Raw genomic sequence first — 14,356 nt, forward strand, 5'->3', positions numbered from 1 at the left:
GCGTTCCCGTTACGAGACCAGGAAGCAGAGACGGTCGCGAGAGCCTTCTACGAAGGGTGGATCTGCCGGTTTGGAGCGCCTCTATGGATCACGACGGACCAGGACCGTCAATTCGAGTCCAGGCTTTTCCGGCGGTTGAGCGAGCTCACGGGAGCACGCCACCTAAGGACGACGGCATACCAGGCGAACGCAGGCGAACGGGATGGTCGAGCGATTTCACCGACAGCTCAAAGCAGCGATCAGATGTTAGCAGAACGACCGCTGGACCGAGGTGCTGCCGACGGTGTTGCTCGGGATCCGGGCAGCCTGGAAGGACGACATGCAAACGACCGCGGCCGAGATGATATATGGCCAAACATTGAGGATTCCGGGGCAGTTCCTGAATCGGCAACCGACGGAGGACGAGGACGACGCCGCCGACTTTGTTGGAAAGCTGCGGGAGCAGTTCGAGAAGCTGCGACCCGTGGATGGGACCCGGCACGGAGAACGACGACCATTTATCTATAAAGACCTGGCGACGGTCGAGCACGTGTTCGTGCGACACGACGGGCCGAGGACGATGCTACAGGCGCCGTACGAGGGACCATACGCGGTCATCAGCCGCAGCGAAAAAATCTTTGTCGTGCGCATGCACGGCAAGGAGAAAACGGTCTCGATAGACCGTCTTAAACCTGCTTATATTTTGCAGCCCGAAGCAGGAGACAGCAGCTCGGCAGAGGCGGCGACACGGAGCCGAGAGGGTGCGGTCGACGGACGGACGGCACGAGACCAGGACACCGAGGTCGAGCGGCGAGGCGCGCGAGAGGACGCGAGGCCGCTGCTCCGAGAGAGCGAGAGAACGACGAGAGCGGGGAGAAAGGTCCGATTCCCGAGTCGATTTCAGGCGGGCCTGTAACACCGGGGAACCAAGATGTGCAGTGCGAAGCCGTGAGAAATCGCCGCGAAAAATAAAAAAAAATTAAAAAAAAGGACATATATTTCTCGCGATTTCAATTTTTGTCTGATTTCGTTCTCGCGAAAAGTTTTTAGTACGATCGACATGAACCGCGGAACGCGAAAAGAAAAATTCGACGCGCATCAGAAGCTTATATTTATATTCAGCGTTTTATTTTTTAAATATAAATTGACGAGTCTCAGACCGAGAGCGACGTGCGTAGAATAGCGATAAATACATCGAAATTTGTTTATGTATAGGTACTAGGTTGTCGATATTATTTATTATTACATTATTGTTATTTATTATTATTTATTATTACATTATTGTTATTTATTATTATTTATTATTATTTTATTGTCACGTCACATTTATTCTCGACTTTGCGCTTCGAATTCATAACGGCGAGCAAAATTTTAGAATTCGTCTCGGTCTGCCATCGGGAAAAAAACTATCGCGGAAACAGTGCAATATTCGGGCGATATCGTGCTATCGGTATAGCACTGGCGGGGGAGTACTGTGGCGATTACATCGTCACATACTTCCCTGAAATAAACGAGCGATAAACACGTATACGAATACGGTCACCGAGACATAAATAAATAGAAATAAATATAACAGACGAGACGAAAGACGAGTAGTACAGAAACAAAGCAAGTAAAATATATAGAAAATTCGCGAAGCCTCTCGAAGCCTAGCGAAGGGCGTTTTGAGGCAAGAGATAGATAAAACATTGTTACATGCAAAAGATTCCGTTCTTGACAGTCGCCGCGTACGGACGCACATTGTAAATCCGAACGATTATATATGCATGTATCGACATTTAAAGTTGTGTTCAAGAATATACTTTGAATTATATGCAATTACTGTCTCATCATTCTTTAATTCCCGACTCGTATCGAAGCGAATAAGTAATTGCGCCGCGCGAGACGAAAGTAACGCGCGAAAACACTAAAATAATAATAATATTGCTCTAATACAGAGACATCAGAAATGAAGCAATTTGCATTAAGTAGTTGTTTTCCAACTATATTAGTCAAAATTAGACTTCGAAAAATAAAGTGCAATAAACGATGAATTCTTTTATATTAAATTTAAAAACAGATTTTTAAACATTATTGCTTCTTTTATAATATTAAAAACTAGTAAAATAAAAAGTTACATAAAATAAAATAGTATGTTGAATTGCGTAGTGTTTTCGGAACGAAGATCGTGGCATCGTCGCGTTTGATCGCGGAAACGTCATAAATATTGTCATAACGATTCTTATTATAAAATTGTAATTTGTGAATTGTAATTGTGAAAAAATATTTGAATTCTTATAATGTGGAAAGTCAATTACGGCATAAAAGGCGTTTTATTAAAAAGAAGTATTAGAACAAAAGCAAAAACGCAAAGAAATGTTAACTAAAAAACAAATAGAATGGCATAACTATACTTCAAATAAAAAACGGTATCCATGTAAAGAAAATCGTATTGTCAATTTGCGATTGCTTCGTAAAAATCTGAAATGTCGGAATTGTGAAAGTGTTATCTTTGGAAGATGTTGAAGAAGAAAAAAGGACAGGGCTGCATTCTATATTCCTTGTCAAGTATAATATTTGCTCAATATTTACGAACGTAGCTACAGGAAATCAACATGTGGGAAACGATAATACAAAACGTTTTGTCAAAGTTAATATATATACAACGATGTAACGACGAATGCTGTATTAGGTAAATATTAAAAATATTTATATATTTTAATATATATATATATATATATATATATATATTTAATTTATATGAAATATTTTAAAGTTATTTCTGATATAATATTTTTTTATATAATATAATTGCATTATGTTTTATATTAGTAGACAACACAAGCGCGCACTTCGCGCGCGCTATTGATTTTGTATATGTGCTTTGATTTGATATATATATATATATATATATATATATATATTTATATCACGCGTGCGCGTAAATGCCTATTTTGCGCACTGTTTTCCGTTCGCAAAGTAGCCATTTTCACACGCAACACACTACAGACGCTTCAAAACCCATTATTTCACGCTTCAAACTTATTATTTCACGCTTCAAACCCATTATTTCATGCTACAAGCTCATTATTTCACGCTGCAAATGCTACATTCGCTACAAACACTTTCTTCCTAACGCCATCTCGCAGCGCGCAACCGCCACTACGTCCCCATTCCAGTCTTTTGCATTGCATCAATCTAATTGAAACGAGTCAATATAAAAAAACCAATATGACATCGAACATCACATTTGACAACAGTGAAAATGAATCACCTCCAGAAATTACAGAAATGGCAAGAAACACCATAGAAAATCTCTTGCCTGAAAAATCAAAAGAAAAATATACAGCTGCATACAACAAATTTATAACCTGGATAACTGTCAAAAATATAAGATCATTTTCTCTTTATATTTCATATAGCTTTCTCTTTTGCGGGGGGCTCCGCCCCCCGCAGGCCCCCCGCCAGGGGGCTTCGCCCCCTGGACCCCCCCCATTGCGTTTTATTCCCTCGCCTACTTCCACCCTCTCATTCCACATAGTTCGCACTCATGATATAAAGTAGTATGTGATACACGTACGAGTTGGCAATTGTCGCACTTGTATCACAATATACTAATATATATATATACATATAAGTAGAACCCAAGAGCTCCGAGGGGGGAGCGGGGCAAGGAGGACCTGTGGTGCAGGGGAATGACGTCATGCGGACAGGGGCATTCGCGAGTTTAGGGTCCGCGAGCATAGACATAGTGGGTGCGTTTGAAAATACATTTTATTGGGATTGAGAAAAAAAATAAAATTGGCAGTATTGAAAAAAAATTTGGTTGGCAGTAATTCCCAGTGCTGCGTTTCGTTTCTCCCACTGGGACCGTTGAAATTGATTGTGAAGAACAAAAAGTGCTACTTGTACGAAAGATAAAAATTGCTACTATAAGGTATGAAAGAGATAAATAATTAGTTAGTAAAATATATATGTATAGTTATATGTAATAATTAAATGTAATTATCGTAATTGAATACATAAAATAAAATAAATCTAAGAGTTTTAACAAGGCTCTGTAATATAAATATAAATTTAACGTATAAGACGGGCAACAAGAGCCAAATCGCGGATGACAATGCGTTATCCTAACGAAACTAAATAATTTTTCCATTAGAATTAAATACCGGTGCACAAGGCACCAAATTTTACTTGGACACGGCCAAGATTTTAAATATGAAATAATCTCATATTTTGAGATTTAATTTCAATACCCCTTTTAACCCCCCTACGGAAAATTATTTAGTTTCGTTAGGATAACGCATTGTCATCCGCGATTTGGCTCTTGTTGCCCGTCTTATACGTTAAAATAAATCTATTCTAACCTTTTTTTAATATACATTCCTCTTTCTCTTCTTTTCATAAATTATTCTTTTTAATATTTAAGCATAATTCTATAATATTTACAGATTATCTCTCTTGTTATACTATAAAACAAATATAAAAAAATGAAATCTGTGCAATCCACAAAGAAAAACAACCTTCGTAAATCAAGAGACACGGTAGTGTCTCGCGACCAGTTAAGGGCGTAGCGGAGACACCGTGTATCTTAACGCGAGTCGGACATTTGAGTCTTTATAATATTTCGAATCCTCAATAATGGCTGAAGCAATCGAGTTTATACTAGACTTAATCGATAGATTGAATTCGAATTATATAATAAAAGTGTCTTTATTTCTGCTCTACGTGATTTGTAAGCAGAGATATATAAATGCAAAGTCGAAATATGAAAAATTTCTATTAAGAAACGTCCCCGTCATCATTATCATCATCGACCACGCATACATAGTAGTATCGTGTTACACGTATTCACACGTATACAACACATGCGCACACATATATCACACGTACACAACACATGCAAGATGCATGTAGTGGTAATTTTGTCCATCTCGCACGTTTTACAACAGATGGCGATAGTGGCGCTCCGCCATATCGGCAGCGTGCGGGGTTATGTTGGTTAACTCTCTCTCTCTCTCTCTCTCTCTCTCTCTCTCTCTCTCTCTCTCTCTCTCTCTCTCTCTTTCTCACACACACACACACACACTCTCTCTCATTCTCACTCACTCACTCACTGTTCGTCTTGTGTACTTATTTAGTACATTCATGATTAAACATCTATATGCATTAATGTGAAATTTACTTACAATTAGTTTACTTGAAATATTCAATCTCTAAAGTGTTTATCTTATAAGATAGACAAAAAAAACTGAGTAAATAATAAGAAAAAAAAACAAAAGGATTATTATTATCATAATTTTTTATCAATTAAGTACTCTCAACTATCCAATAATTAAATAAATACGTACAAATGTGCGCGCGTGTACACACATACACATATTGATATTAAAGAGATTGAAGGAGAGGAAGGAGAAGATAAAAATTTAAATATTCACATATATTTTCAAATATTATATATAAATTTATAGTTTACATATCTAATTAATAATGAATTTCTAATTATATTAAACATATCAAAATAAAGACATACATGTATTTATCAAATGAATAAAATTATTGAATACAGACTTAAAAAATTTATTAAACATAGACTTAAAAAATTAATTAATTAAACATATTCCAAATTTAGAAAAAATAAACTTTATTTATATATGCAACAGCTTTTTAAACTAAATTTTTAAATTCCATTTTACATTAGACAATTATCTCAATCAACATCTACGTCCACATTAGCTGCACTGCAGACTACCTCTACAGCCACATTATCTGCTCCGCGGATATAGCGTTATGCCAATACGATACATTACATGTACTTACTTACTTGCCTTTACTGTACCAACTCTTGTTCTTTCCACGTAATCATGTTTTTACAGTTATCGTTTGCTGTATATCTTCCAGCAAACTTTATTTCGTGTGAAGTGTATTTAATTAATTAAATCTCTGCGAAAGATTGAGAAGATGAAGGGATAATTCAAACTATGAAGACATGGTTACATGGAAAAGACAAGAGTTGATACAATAATAAAGACATACATGTATTTGTATCCTGCTGGCATAAGGTTATAGAAGTTGATTGAGATTGAAAAATAATAATGAAAATAATAAAAAAAATAAAGACACATGTATTTGTATCGTGCTGGCATAAAGTTATAAAAGTTGATTGAGATTGAAAAATAATAATAAAAATAATTAAAAAAAGGAAATATTCAATCATCATTTAAAAGCATATTTGAAATCTGTAGAATAAACAGTTTTTGCAAAAAATGTGGAGCATTTGAGCTCTAGTAAGTCTAAAAATAAATGTAAACATCAATTAATAATAACTGATGTTATATATATATTATATATATAAACCAATTTGTTGCAATATTTACTATAAAAGGTTGTAAGGGTAAGATGGCTAAAAGTGAATAATTTAAAAGATAGTTAACATAATTTTACATAAACTGAAATATTTCATAAAATAAAATATTTGTAATATTTCGAATTTTATGTAAGAGTATGTAAAAGTTATACCTTTACAACTTTTTATAGTAAATATTGCGAGGAATCGATTTATATGAGAAAAATTAAGGTAATTCTATTTTGAAAATATAAGTGACCTTTAAATAACCTTGAAAATCGCCGTTTAGGAAAAAGTCTGTGTCAACTTTTTCTTTTTCGAAATCCTGCAACTTTTATCTAAATTTAATAGAAAATGTATAAAAAATTCTCGACATTAGTACACACACACACACACACACACACATATGGGTAAATTTATATAAATAGGGTGCTTTAGGAGGAATGATCAGGATTCTAGGATCTGATTGTACACATCATTTTAAGCAAAAAAGTTTAGATAAACATGTTTAATAATTGTTCTATTCCGGTCATAAAAATATACAAAAATGAATGATATAATCTCTAAAAACTCACCTTTAAAAAAAGGTAAAAAAAGGCGACCAGTTAAGAGCACGCCATTAACAAAAATTATCCATTGCAAACCCATGTAGAATCCTATCCTATTGCAAACCCATGTAGAATCCTATGAAAAATTAATCATTGCAAACCCATGTAGAATCCTAGGCAAAATTAACCATTGCAAACCCATGTAGAATCGTACCCATTGCAAACCTATGTAGAATCCTATGAAAAATTAACCATTGCAAACTCATGTAGAATCCTATGAAAAATTAACCATTGCAAACCCATGTAGAATTGTATTAAAAATTATCCATTGCAAACTTATGTAGAATCCTACATTGCAAACCCATGTACAATAGAATTGTATAAAAAATTATCGATTATAAACCCATGTACAATCGTAACAAAAGTAATGAAATAAAAAAAAATTGCGCCAAGTGAAAGTAGAAACTTGTACCAGTGGAAAATTAAAGTTGCAGACATATATAGAGTCGTATAATAAATCAGTCAAAATTTAAATTTGCAAATGTAGAATCGTACCATAAAAAAACTTATCTTTTAAAAAAAAAGATAAACAAGATGCCAAGTCCATGCGCCATGTGAAAAAGAAATAAAAAAATTTTAGTTAAAAAAACTGGGAGCGCTGCTAAATAATATTCTAACAATATTAAAATTAAATTGTTACTTTTAAACTCATTACAGTTAAAATATGTTTTGTGTTTAAATTAATTAATGTTACTTTAAGGTGCATTGTAATTTTGAAACTTAGCAGCGCGCCCAGTTTTTTTAATTAAAATTTTTTTATTTCTTTTTCACGTGGCGCATGGACTTGGCATCTTGTTTATCTTTTTTTTTAAAAGATAAGTTTTTTTATGGTACGATTCTACATTTGCAAATTTAAATTTTGACTGATTCATTATACGACTCTATATATGTCTGCAACTTTAATTTTCCACTGGTACAAGTTTCTACTTTCACTTGGCGCAATTTTTTTTTTATTTCATTACTTTTGTTACGATTGTACATGGGTTTATAATCGATAATTTTTTATACAATTCTATTGTACATGGGTTTGCAATGTAGGATTCTACATAAGTTTGCAATGGATAATTTTTAATACAATTCTACATGGGTTTGCAATGGTTAATTTTTCATAGGATTCTACATGAGTTTGCAATGGTTAATTTTTCATAGGATTCTACATAGGTTTGCAATGGGTACGATTCTACATGGATTTGCAATGGTTAATTTTGCCTAGGATTCTACATGGGTTTGCAATGATTAATTTTTCATAGGATTCTACATGGGTTTGCAATAGGATAAAATTCTACATGGGTTTGCAATGGATAATTTTTGTTAATGGCGTGCCCTTAACTGGTCGCCTTTTTTTACCTTTTTTTAAAGGTGAGTTTTTAGAGATTATTGAAATTACTAGACGCAGAAACCAATATAGAATATGAAATAGAAATAAATGAAGAAGATTATAAATGCGCTTATAAAGGTATTATTTCAATTTAACTATAATATGTGTAGGAATTAAGAAGTTTTACCGTTAAAATAAAATAAGTATATCCTACCGACATGTTTATGTCTCGTCATGCGTGTTGTCGAAACAGGTTATTTGTCTAAATTTTATTATATCCCCTGTTATTTGAGCGTGTTGCGTTGTTCGTTGTCGAGACAATAGCCTTGTTATTGCGAGCGAAAATCAGCAGGTAACTGCTACGGCGACCTTCTCGAATAATCCGCGTATGTTAACCGAAAAAAAGACTGTTGACGATTTCGGAGAGAAGGAAGGCAGAAGACCGTTTCCAGCGAAAGAGAAAAGACGTGTTCTTGCGTAGACAAGCCGCTCGAAAATCTCCTGGCGAATCACGCGAAATAAAGGAAACTGTATACGCGCATCTATACTTATATAATTAAACTGCATTTGATTGAAGTTGAATATTCATATCCTTTATTTTTTATTTAAAATAAAATCCAAATCCGCGTTTAAACCTACAAATTTTTGGGGGCTCGTCCGGGATAATACTAAGACGTTAGGTGCGGTAGTGCTGAGTGCGGCTGCATCGGCTCTGAGTGAGCGAATGACGCTGAGTGTGGTGGACTTAGATGCGGATTTGACATTTCGGCGAGTCAACGAGGAGATAGGATGAGTACCGCAAAGAATCCGTCCGATTTTACAGTGGCGACGCTTAAGGACAAACTCAGAGTTCGTGGATTGAGTGTGGCCGGCTCAAAGAACGAACTCATAAATCGACTGATGGAGGAGGATCCTGAGGGCGGATGGCTTGCTGACGAGTTGGATGTGGGACCCGAGAGTCGGGATGCGTTCGAGATGCCCGTAGAGGAGGCGAGAGTATCGCTGCGAGAGATGGAGGTGATGAGGAGAGAGAGAGAGCTTTTGGAGAGAGAGTTGGCGTTGGCACGGCGAGAGACGGAGTTTCTTCGAGCGAGAGAAAGAGAGAGAGAGAGAGAGAGCGGGGAGAGGCGGCCGAGCGGGGAATGGATCGGGCGGGAGGACGACAGGCGGCGGACCCGACGGAGACGACCGGGACAACGGCGCGGCCGAGCATAACTGCAATTGCCGAATTATTGGCGCACTTTGATGGAGTGAGTGGCTCATGGGAGGTCTGGGAGAAACAAGTGCGACTCCTTACGACGACCTACAGACTGCGTGACGAGATGGCAAAAATTCTGATAGGCTCGAGACTGAAGGGCAAGGCGGCTGAGTGGTTCCGCTCAAAGCCCGAGCACATTGAAATATCGACGGACGGCCTTCTCGTTGCTATGAAAACTATGTTTGATCATCGCCCGAATAAGCTGGCCCGAAAGAGAGAATTCGAGGGACGGACCTGGAAGAGAGGCGAAACCTTTGGTGCATACATGCACGATAAAATCATTTTGGCAAACCAGGTGCCGATTGAGAATGACGACCTTATAGATTACATTGTGGACGGCATATCAGACTTGAATTTGCAAGACCAAGCACGAATTCAGGGGTTCACGACGACGGCATCCCTGTTGAAGGCTTTTGAGAAGGTGACTTTGCGGCCGAGAGGACATCGAGAGAGCGGTGTCGTGCTGACGGGACGATCGGACGCTGCAGTGACGGAGCGTGGAGCGCAGAGACCCCATGGAGGAGCAAGACAGTGGAGAGGCGACGGAGGAGAGAGGAATCGTCGAGATCAGAGACGCTGTTATAATTGTGGAGGACAGAATCATTTGAGTGCGAATTGTCCGACTAAGGAGAACGGCGTGAAATGCTATAGTTGCGGCGAGCGCGGGCACATAGCGGCGAGGTGCACCGGGAGGGCGAGCGTTGGAAAAATTAGCTGCGTGGTAAGCGGATATTATGACGGTAAATATTATAAGAATGTATGTATAAATAATTGTAAAATTTTAGCAATGATCGATACTGGTAGCGACATGTGTTTAATGCGCGCGGAGTGTCATAATAGATTGGGCGTCCCGTTGCAGGGAAATAAGATTCATTTCCGCGGTGTCGGTTCAGATAACAATGAGACGCTAGGCGAATTTGATGCGGAAGTTAATATTGACGAAGACATTTGTCCCATGAGAATACGAGTAATTTCTGATGAGCTTATGAGATACGATCTTATTATCGGAGCTGACTTTTTAAGAACGGTAGATATTACAATAAAGAAAGGCGAAATATTAATCGTGAAACAGAGAACGGATCCCGAATTGCCGGAAATATTTCAAATCAATTGTATACGCGAAACAGACAAATTAGACGGCGCACATCTGAATAATGATTATCGGAGCACGTTAGAAAATATCATTTGTAATTATGTACCGAATAAAACGCGTGACGTAAACATCAAAATGAAATTAATCCTTAAAGACGATGAACCCGTATATCAGAGAGTGCGACGATGCTCCGAACAAGAAAAAAAGCTAATTAAGCAGCAGGTATGAATGGGTGCGCGACGGTATCGTGCAACCGTCTTTGTCGGAATATGCAAGTCCGGTAGTCTTGGTGAAAAAAAAAACGGCGCGTATCGGCTATGCGTGGATTATCGGCGTTTGAATCAAAAGATTATAAAGGATAGATATCCGTTGCCATTAATCGACGACCAACTAGCTCGATTGCAAGGTGCGAAGGTTTTTACCACCTTAGATTTAAAGAACGGGTTTTTTCACGTCGAAGTGGATGAAGATAGTCGGAAATTCACGGCCTTTATTATACCCGACGGGCAGTACGAATTTTTGAGAATGCCGTTCGGGTTGTGCAATTCGCCGGCCGTGTTTCAGAGATTTGTTAACGCCACCTTTAGAGATTTTATTAGCGACGGAACCGTTTTAACCTATATGGATGATTTAATAGTACCGTCAGAAAATTATGAAAACGCTTTGGAAAATCTCCGGCGAGTATTTGGTAGAGCGAGCCAGTCCGGATTAGAGATTAATTGGGATAAATGTCAATTTTTAAAAACAAAGGTAGAATTTTTGGGACACATAATCGAGTCAGGTAACGTGCGGCCGTCGGAAGCAAAAACAGACGCAGTTATGAGATTTCGCGAACCGAGGAATGTCAAACAGGTGCAGAGTTTTTTAGGCTTGTCTGGCTACTTCCGAAAATTCATTTACAATTATTCTTTAATTGCGCGACCCTTGACAAATTTGTTGAGAAAGAATGTCGTATTTCGTTTTGAGGAAAATGAGAAAAATGCGTTCAACAAGTTGAAGGTAGCATTGGTCGACAAGCCTGTTCTGAAACTATATAAAATAAATGCGACCACCGAACTCCATACTGACGCATCAAAATATGGATATGGTGCTATTTTATTGCAGCGCGACGATAATAATTTATTGCGTCCTATTTATTATGCGAGTGGTCGAACCACACCGGCAGAAGAAAAATATGCTAGTTACGAACTTGAGGTACTCGCGATTATAAAGTCTTTAAAAAGATTCCGCGTTTATTTGATAGGAATACCTTTTAAGATCGTGACTGATTGTAAGGCGTTTAGCTTAACGATGAACAAAAAAGATTTGTGCGTGCGAGTGGCGAGATGGGCTCTGCAATTAGAAGAGTTCAATTACACTATCGAGCATCGTCCGGGAAAATCTATGGCGCATGTCGACGCGCTAAGTCGGAATCCGTTACCGATGTGCATGTCGTGTGAGAGCGAGAATAATGTGACGTCACGAATCCGGAGAGTGCAACGTGAGGATGCGCATTTGCGGGAAATAATAGAAATGATCGAAGCGAAAAAGGCTGTCGGTTTTATAATACGAGCGGGTATTTTATTTAAAATAGACGACGACGGGGAGCGTATGGTAGTTCCGCGAGCCCTGCAATCACAAATTATTAGAAGAGCGCACGACCGAGGACATCTATCGGCGTTAAAAACCGAGCGAGTAGTGGCGAGGGAATATTGGATGCAAGGCCTGAAAGCGAAGGTCGAGAAAGTAGTTCATAATTGCGTGCCGTGCATTTTGGCTGAGAGGAAGCATGGAAAGAAGGAAGGACTGTTGCATCCGATCGAAAAGGGCGAGGCTCCCTTGGATACACTACACGTCGATCATCAGGGACCTCTCCCCTCAACGCGCAAACGATACCGACATATATTGGTGGTGGTGGATGCGTTCACCAAGTTTGTGTGGTTTTACGCGGTTAGGACCACTAATGCGGCGGAGGTTTTAGCGTGTTTAGCGAAGCAGGCGCGTATTTTTGGAAATCCGAGGAGGATCGTGTCCGATCGAGGTTCGGCTTTCACCTCTAGCGATTTTCGAGAATATTGTGAGGCGGAAGGAATGCAACACGTCCTCACAATAACGGGTATGCCGAGAGCAAACGGACAGGTGGAGAGAGTCAACCGGACGTTGATTCCAGTACTGACAAAGCTGTCTGACCCTCGGCCGGAAGAATGGCACAAATATTTGGGCACTGTGCAGCAATATTTAAACGCCACGTCGCATAGAGGTATTGGGACAACGCCCTTCAACTTACTCTTTGGAATACATATTAGATTGAAAGACGATATCCCTATTCGTGAAATAATAGAGAAGGAATTGATTACTATTTTTGAGGAAAATCGAAATGAGACGAGAAGACAAGCCAAAGAGAGCATAAAGCGAATTCAGCAAGAGAATCGTCACGGATTCAATAAACGGAGAAAACCAGCGACAATTTATCATATCGGCGATCTCGTCGCCATTAAGAGAACGCAGGCAAAGCCAGGACTGAAACTCGCGGCGAAATACCTTGGTCCATACCGAATTAAGAAGATCATGAGAAATGATCGATATATTGTCGAGAAAATGGGTGAGCACGAAGGGCCTTATGAAACTTCCACCGCGGCAGAGTACATTAAGCGCTGGGTAGACGAAAATGACGAAGTGACAACGGAAGAAGAAACCGAAGATATCTGAGGACAGATATTGGCGCAGAATGGCCGATTGTAGGAATTAAGAAGTTTTACCGTTAAAATAAAATAAGTATATCCTACCGACATGTTTATGTCTCGTCATGCGTGTTGTCGAAACAGGTTATTTGTCTAAATTTTATTATATCCCCTGTTATTTGAGCGTGTTGTGTTGTTCGTTGTCGAGACAATAGCCTTGTTATTGCGAGCGAAAATCAGCAGGTAACTGCTACGGCGACCTTCTCGAATAATCCGCGTATGTTAACCGAAAAAAAGACTGTTGACGATTTCGGAGAGAAGGAAGGCAGAAGACCGTTTCCAGCGAAAGAGAAAAGACGTGTTTTTGCGTAGACAAGCCGCTCGAAAATCTCCTGGCGAATCACGCGAAATAAAGGAAACTGTATACGCGCATCTATACTTATATAATTAAACTGCATTTGATTGAAGTTGAATATTCATATCCTTTATTTTTTATTTAAAATAAAATCCAAATCCGCGTTTAAACCTACATATGTAACATAACTATATTTTAATAACATTTTAATATAATTTCTTTTCTTAATTATATAATGTAATTATATTTGTTAGAAAGAATAATCTCAATTCAAATTAAGCGGTATGAGATGTTAATATTTTCATGTAGAGCGCGCAGGTATAAGGTCGAACGTGTGTGTTATGATACCTTATACTATATATATATCTTTTTTGGGTTCAGAATGATTTAGCCGTTTTTCTCACTGGATCGATCGCCTTTTCGTGCGCAGCAGTCTTATAGAAAGCAGTCTTATAGAAAGCAGTCTTATACATATAGAAAGTATTATACATTTAATGTTTATCTTGTTAAAGCATTCACATATGTAAAACTAATTAGATGTATTATTTCTCTTCTATAACAAAATATAAGTGTGTGCTTCACATGCTCTGTCTCTCTCTCTGAGTAAAATTTCAACAGGTTATGGGCCCAGAGCCACGTGTTGAGCACACAGTAAAGTTCTTTATAAGATAAAGTGTAAATAAGAAACATTAAAATTGACTGCCTGGTGAACATTTAAAATGAGTGCCATATCAAATACTGTGGGAGCGTTGGAAAGTAT

The sequence above is a fragment of the Nylanderia fulva genome, unplaced genomic scaffold, assembly GCF_048542155.1.
Source record: "Nylanderia fulva isolate GAGA-0341 unplaced genomic scaffold, ASM4854215v1 Scaffold301, whole genome shotgun sequence".
In the NCBI taxonomy this organism is placed as follows: Eukaryota; Metazoa; Arthropoda; class Insecta; order Hymenoptera; family Formicidae; genus Nylanderia; species Nylanderia fulva.